The following is a 13,888-nucleotide window of genomic DNA, read 5'->3' as shown; positions in this document are numbered from 1 at the left end:
TCAGCCAATAGACCAGGGGGTCATAGCCTCCTTTAAGGCTTACTATTTACGCCGGACTTTCTCACAAGCAGTCAGGGCTACCCAAGATGATGCAATGACCTTAAAGGAGTTCTGGAGGAATTACAACATCTACGATGGCATCAAAAACATTGCAGATTCTTGGGAGGAAGTGAAGACAACCAACATGAAAGGAATGTGGAACAAACTGTGCCCCCAATTCGCACATGGTTTTAAGGGGTTTACATCTGAGGACATTGCCGAAGCCAGGCAAGCTGTGGTTGATATTGGTAATAATCAACTGCAGTTAGACATCAATGAAGACAATGTCTGAGACTTGCTTGAATCCCATGCCGAAGAACTGACCAATGAGGACCTTATGGAGCTGGAGCAGCAGATAATAGCATTTGAGGAAGAAGGCCGGAACCTAGAAACCCCAAGAAGTTTCTGATGAAGGAGTTAGCTGAAGCCTTTCGTCTCATTGAAGCAGGGATGGCAAAGTTAGAGGAGCAAGATCCTAATGCAGAGATGTTCACCAAAGTTTGCCAGATAGTTACCAACAGCCTCAGCTGCTACAAGGCCATTTATAATGAGAAAAGGAAAAGCTCTGTTCAAGCCTCCCTTGATGTTTACTTTAAGACATTACTTTAATGTTTTTTATGCTGCACCTACCAACACACACATATATAAAAATAATCCAAGTTTTGTGTCATTTCCATTTATTATTATTACTGTATTATTATATTTAAGATGTTTTAGGTAAAATATATACTATATACTAAGACAAACATTTGACTAATTGACGCTAGATGTGAACCATACGTAACTGTTCCGACTTACATACAAATTTGACTTACAGGCAGATTTTAAAACGGAACTCGTTTGTAACCCGGGGACTGCCTGTAATACATTGGGAGATCAGGCGCATGCGCAATGGCACCCTCTAGCAGTCATCAACAGATTTCCCGGCGTGAATAGATTCCGTCCACTCTCCCACTGGCAAGAATCATACTTTGCCCCGTTTCTTTCTCTAAGTGGCATGAAATAGCATCTGAGAGCTCACCCAAAAACGGGGTGCAATTCCTGTTTGTTCTTTGAGGAAGATTGCCCCTGGGGGCGGCATGGTGGTACAGTAGTTAGCACTGCTACCTCACAACGCCAGAGACCTGGGTTTGAATCCTGGCTTGGGTCACTGTCTGTGCAGAGTTTGCACGTTCTCCTCGTGTCTGCGTGGGTTTCCTCCAGGTGCTCTGGTTTCCTCCCACAGTCTGAAAGGCGTACTGGTTAGGTGCATTGGCCATGCTAAATTCTCCCCCAGTGTACCCGAGCAGGCATTAAAGTGTGGTGACTAGGGGATTTTCACAGTAACTTCATTTCAGTGTTGATGTATGCCTACTTGTGATAATAATAAATAAACTTTAAACTGTGTGTGAGAGAGAGAGTGACTGATTGTGGGAGACAGTGTGTGTGTCAGAGAGTGTATTTGAGGGAGAGAGTGAGTGTGTGGGAGTGAGTCTAAGTGTGTGTGTGTGTTTGAGCATTTGTGAATGAGTCTGTGTGTGTGTGTGTTTGTGTCTGTTCGTGTAATACTATGTGAGTGAGAGTGTGTGTATGAGAGTGTGTGAGAGAGTGCATGATTGTGTAAGACTGTGTGTGAGTGAGAGTGTGTGTGAGACAGTGTGTGTGAGAGATTATGGCCGGAATTTTACCACCTCGCCTGCCCAAGGCTCATAAGATCCCGCCTGAGGCCAACAGAGAATGCCGTTCTGCAAGCCTTGCCCGCCCCAGAACAGGGCGGTAAAACTCCAGCCTATGTGTGTGAGAGTGCATGAGTGTGGCTGAGTGTGTGTCCCTGAGTGTGTGTCCCTGAGTGTGTGTTTGTGTAAGTGTGTGTGTCTGTGAGTGTTTGTGTGTGAGCTTGCATTTATAATAGGTTGTGAGGTTCATAGAATCCCTACAATGCAGAAGGAGGCCATTCGGCCCATCGAGACTGCACCGACAACAATCCAACCATGTATGCAAGTGTAAGTGTAGGTGATTGCATGTGTGCGTGAGTTTGAGAATGTGTGTGTGTGTCTGTGTGCATGTGTGTGTGTGTGTGAATTAGTGTGTGTGTGTGAATTAGCGTGTGTGTGTGTGAATTAGCGTGTGTGTGTGAATTAGCGTGTGTGTGTGAATTAGTGTGTGTGTGTGAATTAGCGTGTGTGTGTTAGCGTGTGTGTGTGTTAGTGTGTGTGAGTTAGCATGTGTGTGTGTGACTTAGAGTGTGTTAGTGTGTGTGTGTGTTAGTGTGTGTGTTAGCGTGTGTGTGTTAGTGTGTGTGTGTTAGTGTGTGTGTATGTTAGCGTGTGTGTTAGCATGTGTGTGTTAGTGTGTTAGCATGTGTGTGTGAGTGAGCGTGTGTGTGTGTGTGTATCAGTGAGCCTCAGATCCTTCCAAACACCTCCCCTCGGATCCCTTTCTCTCTAATGCTCCTCCTCTCCAATACCCCTCCCCTCAAATCCCCCTCTCCTCTGATCCCTTTCCCTCAAATCCCCCTGCCCTCCAATCCCCCTCCCCTCAAAGCCTCCTCCTCTCCAATCCCTCTCCCTTCTGATCCCCTTCCCTTCAATCCCTCTCCCCTTCAAGTCCCCTCCCCTCCAATTCTCCTCCCCTCTTTACACATTCTGTGACACACAGATGGGCTCAATGGATAGGAGGTTGATCACAGTGGGGCGCAGTGGGTGTGGTTCCCAGTACCGCTCTGGTCAGACGGTCTTGCCGAAGGATTGGCACTGTCCTTCTAATGCTCGGATCCATTCTCCATGTTTGACAAGACAGATTCCAAAATAAATTAATTTCGCCCTTTAAAAAACAGACACTGTGGTTTATCTCCAAACCCACATTCAGTCTGACCCTCACTCAAGGGAGAGTCTGGAGACAGAGGTCTCTCGGTCCCATCTCTCAATGAAGGGAGAGTCTGGAGACAGGAGTCTCTCGGTCCCGTCTCTCACCAAGGGGAGACTGGATTTGGGAAAGAAATGAAATATGTTCAGAGGCTTGTGAGACTGAACTTGATGTGTTGAGCAGCGAATGAGTGAGCACAGGAAGGAGACTGAGTGACAGGGGGAGTCCCGAACCAAGACCACAACACATTTCACTGTTATTAAACTCTCTCTTAGCCCTTGTCCAAGTGTGTGAGAGGGCAGGATGAAGTAAAAATGCCTCACCCGAGCAAAGATATTCCAGCCTCCGTCTGAATGTAGTCATAGAGTCATAGTGTCAGATAGTGCAGAAAAGGCCCAAGTCCGCACCAACAGTAACTACCACTAAAGTTGCACTAATCCCATTTTCCTCACTTGTCCCATATCCTTGAATATGATGATATTCCAGAAGCTTATCCAAATAGTTTTTAAATGTTGTAAGGTTTCATTCGTGTTGATTTAAAGAGTGCTATATCTCATCCAACCCCTCCCTCAGAGTGAGGTACAGGTGGGGTTGTGCAGGAAGCTCCCTCACTATCTCTCTCTCTCTCCCATGGCCCTCAGACAATGTCCCTCTGTCCATGACCTCCACCTTACAGCTAGTGGACTTGACCCCAGAGTGCCTACTCTTCCCCCTCACGTCCTCCATCCTTCCCTGCAACCTCTTCTCCCCCTCCATCTCCTCTCATTGCATTGCCTGCCCTGTCTCCTCCATCTCTCCTCCCCTCTCCCTTTCCTCCATCTCTTCTCCCCCTCTCTGCATCCTCCATCTCTCTTTTCCTTCCTCCATCTCCACTTTCCCCTACCTTCCTCATCTCCTCTCCCACTTTTCCCCATTCTTATCTTCATCTCCCTCCATCTCCACCTCTCCCTCCATCAATGTTCCCCTCTCCCCACATTCAGAGACAGCCCAGTGAGCTGAGACAGTTCGGGATATTGAGCAGAAACCATGTCAGTGATTGGAATTAATATTTATAATGAAGAGGGAGCAGCAAGAGCCTCTGGCCTGGATGAGCGAGCAAGTGACACAGACTGTACCACAGAGAGGAAGAAGCACTGACATTAATACATCACACTCACATCGCAAAGCATTGATGCTCGATTTGCAAAGTAGACAATGACACCTTCCTCCCTCAGTACTGACCCTCTGACAATGCAGCACTCCCTCAGTACTGACCCTCTGACAGTGCAGAACTCCCTCGGTACTGACCCTCTGACAGTGCAGCACTTCCCCAATGCTGGCCCTCTGGCAGTGCAGCACTCCCTCAGTACTGACCCTCCAGTGTAGCGCTCCCTCAGTACTGACCCTCCCACAGTGTAGCACTGTCTCCATGTTCATTCTTCGCATCAATTTCATATTCAGGGTAGACAAGTCCCTGTCCAGTGGACTCCTTTGAAGGCTGTATCCCAATTATCCAGCTTGTGATGAAGACCGCTGCAATACTCTATACAGTATGTATGTCTGTAGTAGTTTAACCAACGTCCTACCACCTCAAAATAAGGGGGACAGATTTAACAGATTTAGGACTGAGTTGAGGAGGAACTTCTTCACACAAAGGGTTTTCAAGCTCCGATAAATCTAACCCTGGCATGGGTTCAATTCCCTTCATGGTATTCCCGGTCTTCAGTGCCCGGGGGGGGGGTGTGTGTGTGTTGCGGGGGGGTGTGTGTGTGTGTGTGTGGGGGGGGGGGTGTGTGTGTGTGTGTGGGGGGGGGGGGGGTGTGTGTGTGTGTGTGGGGGGGGGGGGTGTGTGTGTGTGTGTGGGGGGGGGGGGGGTGTGTGTGTGTGTGTGTGGGGGGGGGTGTGTGTGTGTGTGTGTGTGTGTGGGGGGGTGTGTGTGTGTGTGTGTGTGTGTGTGTGGGGGGGTGTGTGTGTGTGTGTGTGGGGGGGGTGTGTGGGGGGGGGGGGGGTGTGTGTGTGTTGGGGGGGGTGTGTGTGTGTGTGTGTGTGGGGGGGGGGTGTGTGTGTGTGTGTGTGTGGGGGGGGGTGTGTGTGTGTGTGTGGGGGGGGGGGGGTGTGTGTGTGTGTGTTGGGGGGGGTGTGTGTGTGTGTGTGTGGGGGGGGGGTGTGTGTGTGTGTGTGTGTTGGGGGGGGGGGGGGGTGGGGGGGGGGAATCCTGTGGAACTCAAAACTGTGTTCAACACCAACATAATACAGAGGGCAGGACTATATTCCAGGTGGTGTTGTTCTGCTGGACAGTCTTTCTGAGCATTCCCTTTAGGGTGTAATTCATTCTCTCCACTTTCCACTGGTCTGAGGATGATACGTGCTGTGCAAACTTTGGTCGATTCCTAACAGGTTTATCACATCTTGCAGTACTTGGTCTGAATCTATACTGCGAGCGGAGCCCCGCCTAGTGAAGACTTGCTGCACTAGGATGTTCACTGTGACTTTAGCCACACTGTGACTTTGGCGGTATTATTTTGGGTAGGGAAGGCTTTTGCCCTTTTACTGAATGTATCAATTATTACCAAAATGTATTTATATCCTTTCTTCCAGAGTGGTAGGGGGCTGATATAATCAATTTAGAAATTTGTCCAGGGGCCCTCCGCTGGTCAAGCATGCTTCAGTTCTCCCTTATATGCATATCTGTCGAGGTTAATTTGACTATGCAGTTATCGATGTAGTGCTTTACATCTTTATCTATATTTGGCCATCAACATAGCTCAGTGGCTTCTGCTCTGTGATGGCCCTGGTTTACTGGTTCCATTCAGTGTTTCCGGCATCCATTTGCACTTTGTAGACCGATGGGCTAGCCGTATCTACCACAGAGCGAGGTCCCGAATATCTGGGGAACAGGAAATTCCTGGCTGGAAAACCTGAAGCATGACCTGCTATCCTACCTCAAATTCAATGAGGTTTACCCAGCCATCAAAATGAGCTTTACTTTGTGATGCACGACAATCAAGCACGAGGTACAAGGCTTCAGCGATTGAAGGCTTTTATTGACAAACAATGGAACTATCTAACACGAGTACACCATTCCAGACTGGAGGGGTCCCGCCTGAGCAGAGGGTCTTATACCTCTCCCCAGGAGGCGGGGCCCGACCGGGATGTGCCATAACAGCATCCACCACAGGTATATTAATCCCACCGTGTAAACACCCTAACCCAACAACAACATTATAACAACCCCACAGTGGCAACACCCTAACCCAACAGTAACATTGGAATAACCCCACAGTGGTAACCAACGATGGTTCACCACATTCACCCCTCCTTTGAAAACAAAGGCCGGCGGGGTGCGAAAACAGATTACATATATACAAAATCTACAAGTCCAGACGGTCTGGAGGACCGCACCGTCGCTGTGATCTCCTCAACACCGGTTGCGACACCGGAGCAGGTGCTTGCGGTGGCGTTCTCTCCAAAACAGCGTCCGGCTGTCCCCTCGAGGACTCACGGGCCGGTTGACCCTGGTGAAGCGGTGGTGCAGGGGATCCTGGTACCTTCTGTGGTGGCGCCGATCTCCGAGTCTCAGGCAAGCTGTACATGGGAGTATAACTGTTATGCACTGGTCCCGGTGCTGACCGCGCCACGTCTGGGGAAGAAAGAAGTGAAAGGGGGTTCGTGACAAGGGGTATTGGAGCGACAGGAGTTGCTACGTCCCCTGCGGGCGCCAGGTCTCGAATCGAGACTGTGTCCTCTCGCCCGTCAGGATATGCCACATAGGCATACTGAGGGTTGGCGTGGAGGAGTTGGACCGGTTCGACCAAGGGGTCGGACTTGCGGGCCCTCACATGTCGCCGCAGAAGGACGGGTCCTGGGTCCGTCAACCAGGCTGGTAAGGAGATCCCCGAGGACGACTTCCGAGGGAATGAGAACATCCTCTCGTGGGGAGTAGCATTGGTTGCCGTACACAGGAGGGAGCGAGTGGAATGAAGCGCATTTGGAAGGACCTCCTGCCAACGGGAGACTGGAAGGCCCCTGGACTTCAGCGCCAATAGGACAGCCTTCCAGACTGTAGCATTCTCTCTCTCCACCTGTCCGTTACCCCTAGGGTTGTAGCTCGTGGTTCTACTAGAGGCAATCCCGTATGAGAGCAGGAATTGCCTCAAGTCGTTACTCATGAACGACGAGCCCCTGTCGCTATGTATGTAGCAGGGGTACCCGAACAGGGTAAAAAGATCACTGAATGCCTTAATCACTGTGGTAGTCGACGTGTCCGCACAGGGGACAACAAACGGGAACCGGGAGTATTCATCTATGATATTGAGAAAATACACATTCCAGTCCGTTGAGGGAAGGGGGCCCTTAAAATCCACACTCAGCCTCTCGAAGGGGCGAGTGGCCTTGACCAATTGTGCCCGGTCAGGTCGATAAAAGTGCGGTTTGCATTCCGCGCAAATCCGACAGCTTCTCGTTACAGACCTGACATCCTCCACCGAGTAGGGCAGGTTGCGGGCTTTTATGAAGTGGTAGAGCCGAGTGACCCCAGTATGGCACAGGTCATTATGGAGGGCGTTCAAGCGGTCCTCCTGCATGATAGCGCATGTTCCGCGCGAGAGGGCATCCGAGGGCTCATTGAGTTTCCCCGGACGATACATAATATCGTAATTATAGGTGGAGAGCTCAATTCTCCACCGCAAGATCTTATCATTCTTGATCTTGCCCCTCTGCGTATTACTGAACATAAACGCCACGGATCGTTGATCCGTGATCAGGGTGAACCGCTTCCCCGCCAGGTAATGGCGCCAGTGTCTGATGGCCTCCACAATAGCCTGAGCCTCCTTCTCCACCGCTGAATGCCGAATTTCGGGACCTTGAAGGGTGCGGGAAAAAAACGCGACGGGCCTGCCTGCCTGGTTCAGTGTGGCGGCCAGGGCGAAATCCGATGCATCACTTTCCACCTGAAAAGGGATGGATTCATCCACCGCGTGCATCGTGGCTTTCGCAATGTCGCTTTTCAAAGCCTTGAAGGCCAATTGGGCCTCCGGCGTGAGTGGGAAAGTCGTGGACTTGATGAGTGGACGGGCTTTGTCCGCGTAGTTAGGGACCCACTGCGCATAATAAGAAAAAAAGCCGAGGCATCTCCTCAGCGCTTTTGCGCTAGCGGGCAAGGGAAGTTCAGTAAGGGGGCGCATACGGTCTGGATCAGGGCCGATGACCCCGTTTTCCACCACGTATCCCAGGATAGCTAACCTGCGCGTACGGAATACACACTTCTCCCTGTTATAGGTCAGATTCAGGCGAGACGCAGTGCGCAGAAAGTTCTGGAGGTTTGTGTCATGGTCCTGCTGGTCATGGCCGCAGATGGTGACGTTATCCAGGTACGGGAAGGTAGCCCGCAACCCGTTCTGGTCCACCATTCGGTCCATAGCACGCTGGAAGACCGAGACCCCATTGGTGACACCAAATGGAACCCTAAGAAACTGATACAGACGACCATCCGCCTCAAAAGCCGTATATTGTCGGTCCTCTGGGCGGATGGGGAGTTGGTGGTAGGCGGACTTAAGGTCTATGGTGGAGAACACCCGGTACTGCGCAATCTGATTGACCATATCAGATATGCGCGGGAGAGGATACGCATCCAGCTGCGTATAACGGTTAATGGTCTGACTGTAGTCGATGACCATCCGGGGTTTGTTCCCGCTTTTAACCACCACGACCTGCGCTCTCCACGGACTAGCACTGGGCTGTATGATCCCTTCTTTGAGGAGCCGCTGAACCTCAGATCTAATGAAGATCCGGTCTTCAGCGCTGTAACGCCTACTTTTAGTAGCGATGGGCTTGCAGCCTGGTACCAGATTCTTAAATAAAGAGGGTGTGGTGATCTTTAGTGTGGAAAGGTTGCATGCGGGGCGCTTTGGACAATTTGGAGGCTGCGGCTGATTCCCTACTGCCAGCGAAGGGAGTGGCCCACCGTACTGTAGGATCACACTCTTCATGTGGACCATAAAGTTTAGTCCGAGGAGAATTGGCGCGCAAAGGTGCGGCAACACAAGGAGCCTGTATCGCTCGTAAATTGTGCCCTGCACCTCCAGGGTTACCATACAACGTCCTTGGATCGGTACAGACCGGGACCGTGATGCCATAGAAATTGTCTGTTTGGCAGGTAGAACCCGGAGTCCACACCTCTTTGCAGTGTCAGGGTGAATAAAACTCTCGGTGCTCCCACTGTCAAACAGACAATACACAGTACGACCATTTACCTTGATGTTCATCATCGAACAGTCAAGCCTGTGATGCTTTGTCTGGTCCAGGGTGATCGACGCCACCGTTGGCCCTTGGACGTCACTGCAGGCAGCCGAGGTTGATACTGAGGACCCCTGCTGGTCGCTCCTGGTCGTCGTCGACCACGATGGCCGCCCCCATGAATCGCACGTGGGTGAGGGCGCCAAGCGTAGCGACTCCTGGTGGTCATCTTTTCCTCCGCCAGCCACGATGGCGTCGTCCTGGATTCGCACGTGGTCGGACCTCGTGGATACTGCGACGCCGAAGGAGATTGTCTCCGCTCTGGAGGGTCACAGGCTGCACTGCCGTTCTTGGGCTTCGATCTACAGACTTTCGCGTAGTGCCCCTTTTTACCGCACTGACTGCAGATCACCGTTTTAGCTGGACACTGTTGCCGTGGATGCTTGGCTCCTCCGCAAAAATAGCACCGCTGGCCGCCTGGAGCTGCCGCCGTCGTCGGGTCGATATGGGAGCGCGAGCCCGTGGGGCGAGGAGGGATTTGTGCTTGCTCCTGCCACGTTGTCTCCACGTGGTCTTCGGGGTACAGAGCCAAGCTTTTCGACGCTGCCTCCAGCATCTCAGCCATCTCCATCGCTTGGGTCAGGTTGAGGTTCCCTTTCTCCAATAGCTTAAGCCGGATGTACGAGGACCCTACCCCTGCTACAAACGCATCTCGGGCGAGATCGTACATGTACTGCTCAGCCGACACAGCTTTGCAGTCGCAGCCCCTGGCAAGCTGCAAGAGCTCATTGGCGTAGTCCTCCATGGTTTCGCCCGACTGCCGACGTCGTGTAGCGAGGAGGTAACGAGCGTGAATCTCATTGGGTGGTCTCGTGTATCATTTTTTCAAGAGCTCGATGGCCCTCGGGTAAGTGGTGGCCGCACGAATCGCAAGATAGACCGTGTCGCTTACCCTCGCGTGGAGGACCTGGAGTCTGTCGTCGTCCATAGTAACTGCTGCAGAGGCCGCCAGGTAGTCCTCGAAACACTTCAGCCAGTGGTCGAAGGTGTTAGAGGCACCGACCGCACGTGGGTCCAGCGTCAGACGCTCTGGTTTCAGCATTTGCTCCATACTCTCTTTACTGTCGAGAGTTTCGTGTTTGTCAATAAAATTGATGCGCGACAATCAAGCACGAGGTACAAGGCTTCAGCGATTGAAGGCTTTTATTGACAAACAATGGAACTATCTAAACACGAGTACACCAATCCAGACTGGAGGGGTCCCGCCTGAGCAGAGGGTCTTATACCTCTCCCAGGAGGCGGGGCCCGACCGGGATGTGCCATAACAGCATCCACCACAGGTATATTAATCCCACAGTGTAAACACCCTAACCCAACAACAACATTATAACAACCCCACAGTGGCAACACACTAACCCAACAGTAACATTGGAATAACCCCACAGTGGTAACCAACGATGGTTCACCACACTTTGGTTTTTCCTTTTGCCTATTTTAACAGCATATACGATCCCATGTTGGCACCGTGTACTGTCCGTCTTTAAGCACTAGTCTGTCCTTTACTGTCAATTTGTCCTTTCATTTGTCATAGGAGGCAGGGAGTGCTCCTTCCCAAATTTGTTTTAATTTGTCGTCGTTGCACTGAGCCTGTTTAAGATCTTCGGCCTTAGTTTGGCTCACAGCAACGGCGTCTATCTGCTCGGTAATCGGGAGTTGCCAATGGCTCCCCTCTCGGGTGCCCTGCTTGGCCAATTCGTCTGCCCTTATATTCCCAGTTTGGGAAGTTCTATGGTGTGCCCTCACTTTTATGATTCCATACTCCTGTCCTCGGGCAATTTGAAAAACGTACTTCAACAGGGGCACGGATGAAAGCAGTTTCCCATCTGCCGATAAGAATCCTCTGGCCTCCCACAGGAAGTCAGTTAAACTACGACAGACATACATGCTGTCCGAGTGTATGTCTGCCGGTGGGGGGAACTTATCCATGTAAGGTTGCTAGCTCCGCAGCCTGGATGCTCATCTTGGTGGGGAGATTTAATGCTAATTCCACCAGGGGTTCGCCTCAGTGGCCGTCCACCTATATACCACACCCTGTTTTCCTGTTCCCATCTTCCACCATGGAGGATCCACCGACAAAAGTTTGAAAGGCTGTTTATCGGCTTCCTCGATTTGCTTGGGTCCTCACAGCTTTTGTTTTGGCACACAGAGTGTGGTGAGTGTCTGGAACAAGCTGCCAGAGGTAGCAGTAGAGGCGGGTACAATTTTGTCTTTTAAAAAGCATTTAGACAGTTACATGGGTAAGATGGGTATAGAGGGATATGGGCCAAATGCGGGCAATTGGGATTAGCTTAGGGGTTTAAAGAAAGTCATGCTGTAAACCTCTATGACTCTATGAGCTCAAGTTATTGGCTAGGAAGGTGATAGTCTGGTACACTCCACCGCAATCTCACAGCCCTGGAGCCTCAGGGTCCACTGGGCTAACTCTTTGATTTGTCTGTCCAGTCGCAGTTGGATGGGGATGTGCTCTATTAGTGTAGTTAAGGGATTGAGTCCAATAATATAAGCAAAGTGCTGTACTGTCCAGAAAACTGCAAGCTGTCTTAATCTCTGTTCCACTGGTATTAGGAGCCTGGAGGCCGAGGCCTCTGCCCCAAGTCTCCCATGGCGTTCTTGCAGAAGTACCACCACAATTGAGTTGAGTCCATTGCAGCGACCTCTAGTGCAAAAGGGAGTTCTGAGTCGGGCACCTGTAGTGCGGGACACTTTGCTAGGGCGTATTTTAACGCTGAGACAGCTTGTGTGTGCTACTCAGTCCAATCCCAAAGGGGATTCTTTTTAGAAGTTCTGATAACAGGAAGGATTTGGTGATGAAACCATCGATGTGGTTCCTACAATATCCCACTAATCCCAGAAAAGATCACAGCAAGCTCACATCTTTGGGCAGGGGCAATTGTGCTATAGATTGGATGCTCTTCCTTTCAATTTCGTGTTTGCTATGTGTCACCACGTGTCCCAAGTAAGTGACTTTGGGGCTTCATGATGTCATAGAAACCCTGCAGTGCAGAAAGAGGCCATTCGGCCCATCGAGTCTGCACCGACCAAGATCCCACCCAGGCCCGATCCCCACATCCCTACATATTTACCCGCTAATCCCTCTAACCTACACATCCCGGGACACTAAGGGGCAATTTAGCATGGCCAATTAACCTAACCCGCACATCTTTGGACTGTGGGAGGAAACCGGAGCACCCGGAGGAAACCCACGCAGACACGAGAAGAATGTGCAAACTCCACACAGACAGTGACCCGAGCCGGGAATCGAACCCGGGACCCTGGAGCTGTGAAGCAGCAGTGCTAACCACTGTGCTACCGTGCCGCCCTACTGTGGGCCTTTTTGGAACTGACTTTTAATCCTAATGATGTAAGGAGGGTCAGCAATTTGTTCAATAATTTTAGATGTTCCCCTCTGGTGTCTGTTTGAAGCAGGAGATGATCTACATATTGGATCAGGCGTTCATAGAACATAGAACAGTCCAGCACAGAAACAGGCCCTTTGGCCCACGATGTTATGCCGAACATGACGCCAAATTAAACTAAGTCTTTCCGACTGCCCTTGGTCCACTTCCCTCTATTCCTTGCATATTCATGTGCGTATCTAAAACCTCCTTGGTGCCTCCACCACCATCCCTGGCAGCATGTTCCAGACACATACCATTCTCTGTTTAAAAAACTTGCCCCTCACATCTCCTTTGAACTTCCCCCCTCACCTTAAGTGCATGCCCCCTAGTACTAGACCTTTCAACTCTGGGAAAAAGATTGACCGTCAACCCTATCTACGCCTTTCATAATTCAGGTCATGAAAATCCTTCTAGCCCTTTAGCCAATCTCTGATGAAAGATGGACAGGGATTTGTGAAACTCTTGAGGTAAGCAAGTCTACGTATACTGCTGAGCTTGGAAGATAAAGGTGAATTTGTACTGGCACTGCCGTTTAAGGGAATGGACCAAAACCCATTGCTGATATCGAGCACGGTAAAATATTTTGCCTGTGGGGCTCGCCTCATCATTGTCTCAGGACTGGTTGCTAGTGTTGGTGCTGTTAGTGGGGTTGTTTTATTTAATTCCTGTGAGTTGAAGCCACAGGGCGTAAGACTCCCTATTGCAGTGTACTTATAATTATCAGAACATAAGAACTAGGAGCAGGAGTAGGCCATCCGTCCCCTTGAGCCTGCTCCGCCATTCAATAAGATCATGGCTGATCTTTTCATGGACTCAGCTCCACTTACCTGCCTGCTCACCATAACCCTTAATTCCTTTATTGTTCGAAGATTTATCTATTATTGCCTTAAAAACATTCAATGAGTAGCCTCAACTGCTTCACTGGGCAGGGAATTCCACAGATTCACAATCCTTTGTGTGAAGAAGTTCCTCCCTAACTCAGACCTAAATCTGCTCCCCCTTATTTTGAGGCTATGCCCCCTAGTCCTAGTTTCACCTGCCAGTGGAAACAACTTCCGTGCTTCTTTCTTATTTATTCCCTTCATAATCTTATATGTTTCCATAAGATCTCCCCTCATTATTCTGAATTCCACTGAGTTTAGCCCCAGTCTACTCAGTCTCTCCTCATAAGCCAACCCTCTCAACTCCGGAATTAACCTGGCGAATCTCCTCTGCACTCCCTCCAGTGCCAGTATATCCTTTCTCAAGTAAGGCGACCAAAACTGTACACAGTACTCCAGGTGTGGCCTCACCAGTATCTTATACAGCTGCAACATAACCTCCCTGTTTTTAAA

Source organism: Mustelus asterias, unplaced genomic scaffold (genome assembly GCF_964213995.1).
Source record: "Mustelus asterias unplaced genomic scaffold, sMusAst1.hap1.1 HAP1_SCAFFOLD_298, whole genome shotgun sequence".
NCBI classification, from domain to species: Eukaryota; Metazoa; Chordata; class Chondrichthyes; order Carcharhiniformes; family Triakidae; genus Mustelus; species Mustelus asterias.
The sequence above is the reverse complement of the archived record's forward strand: the minus strand, read 5'-3'. Positions refer to the sequence as shown.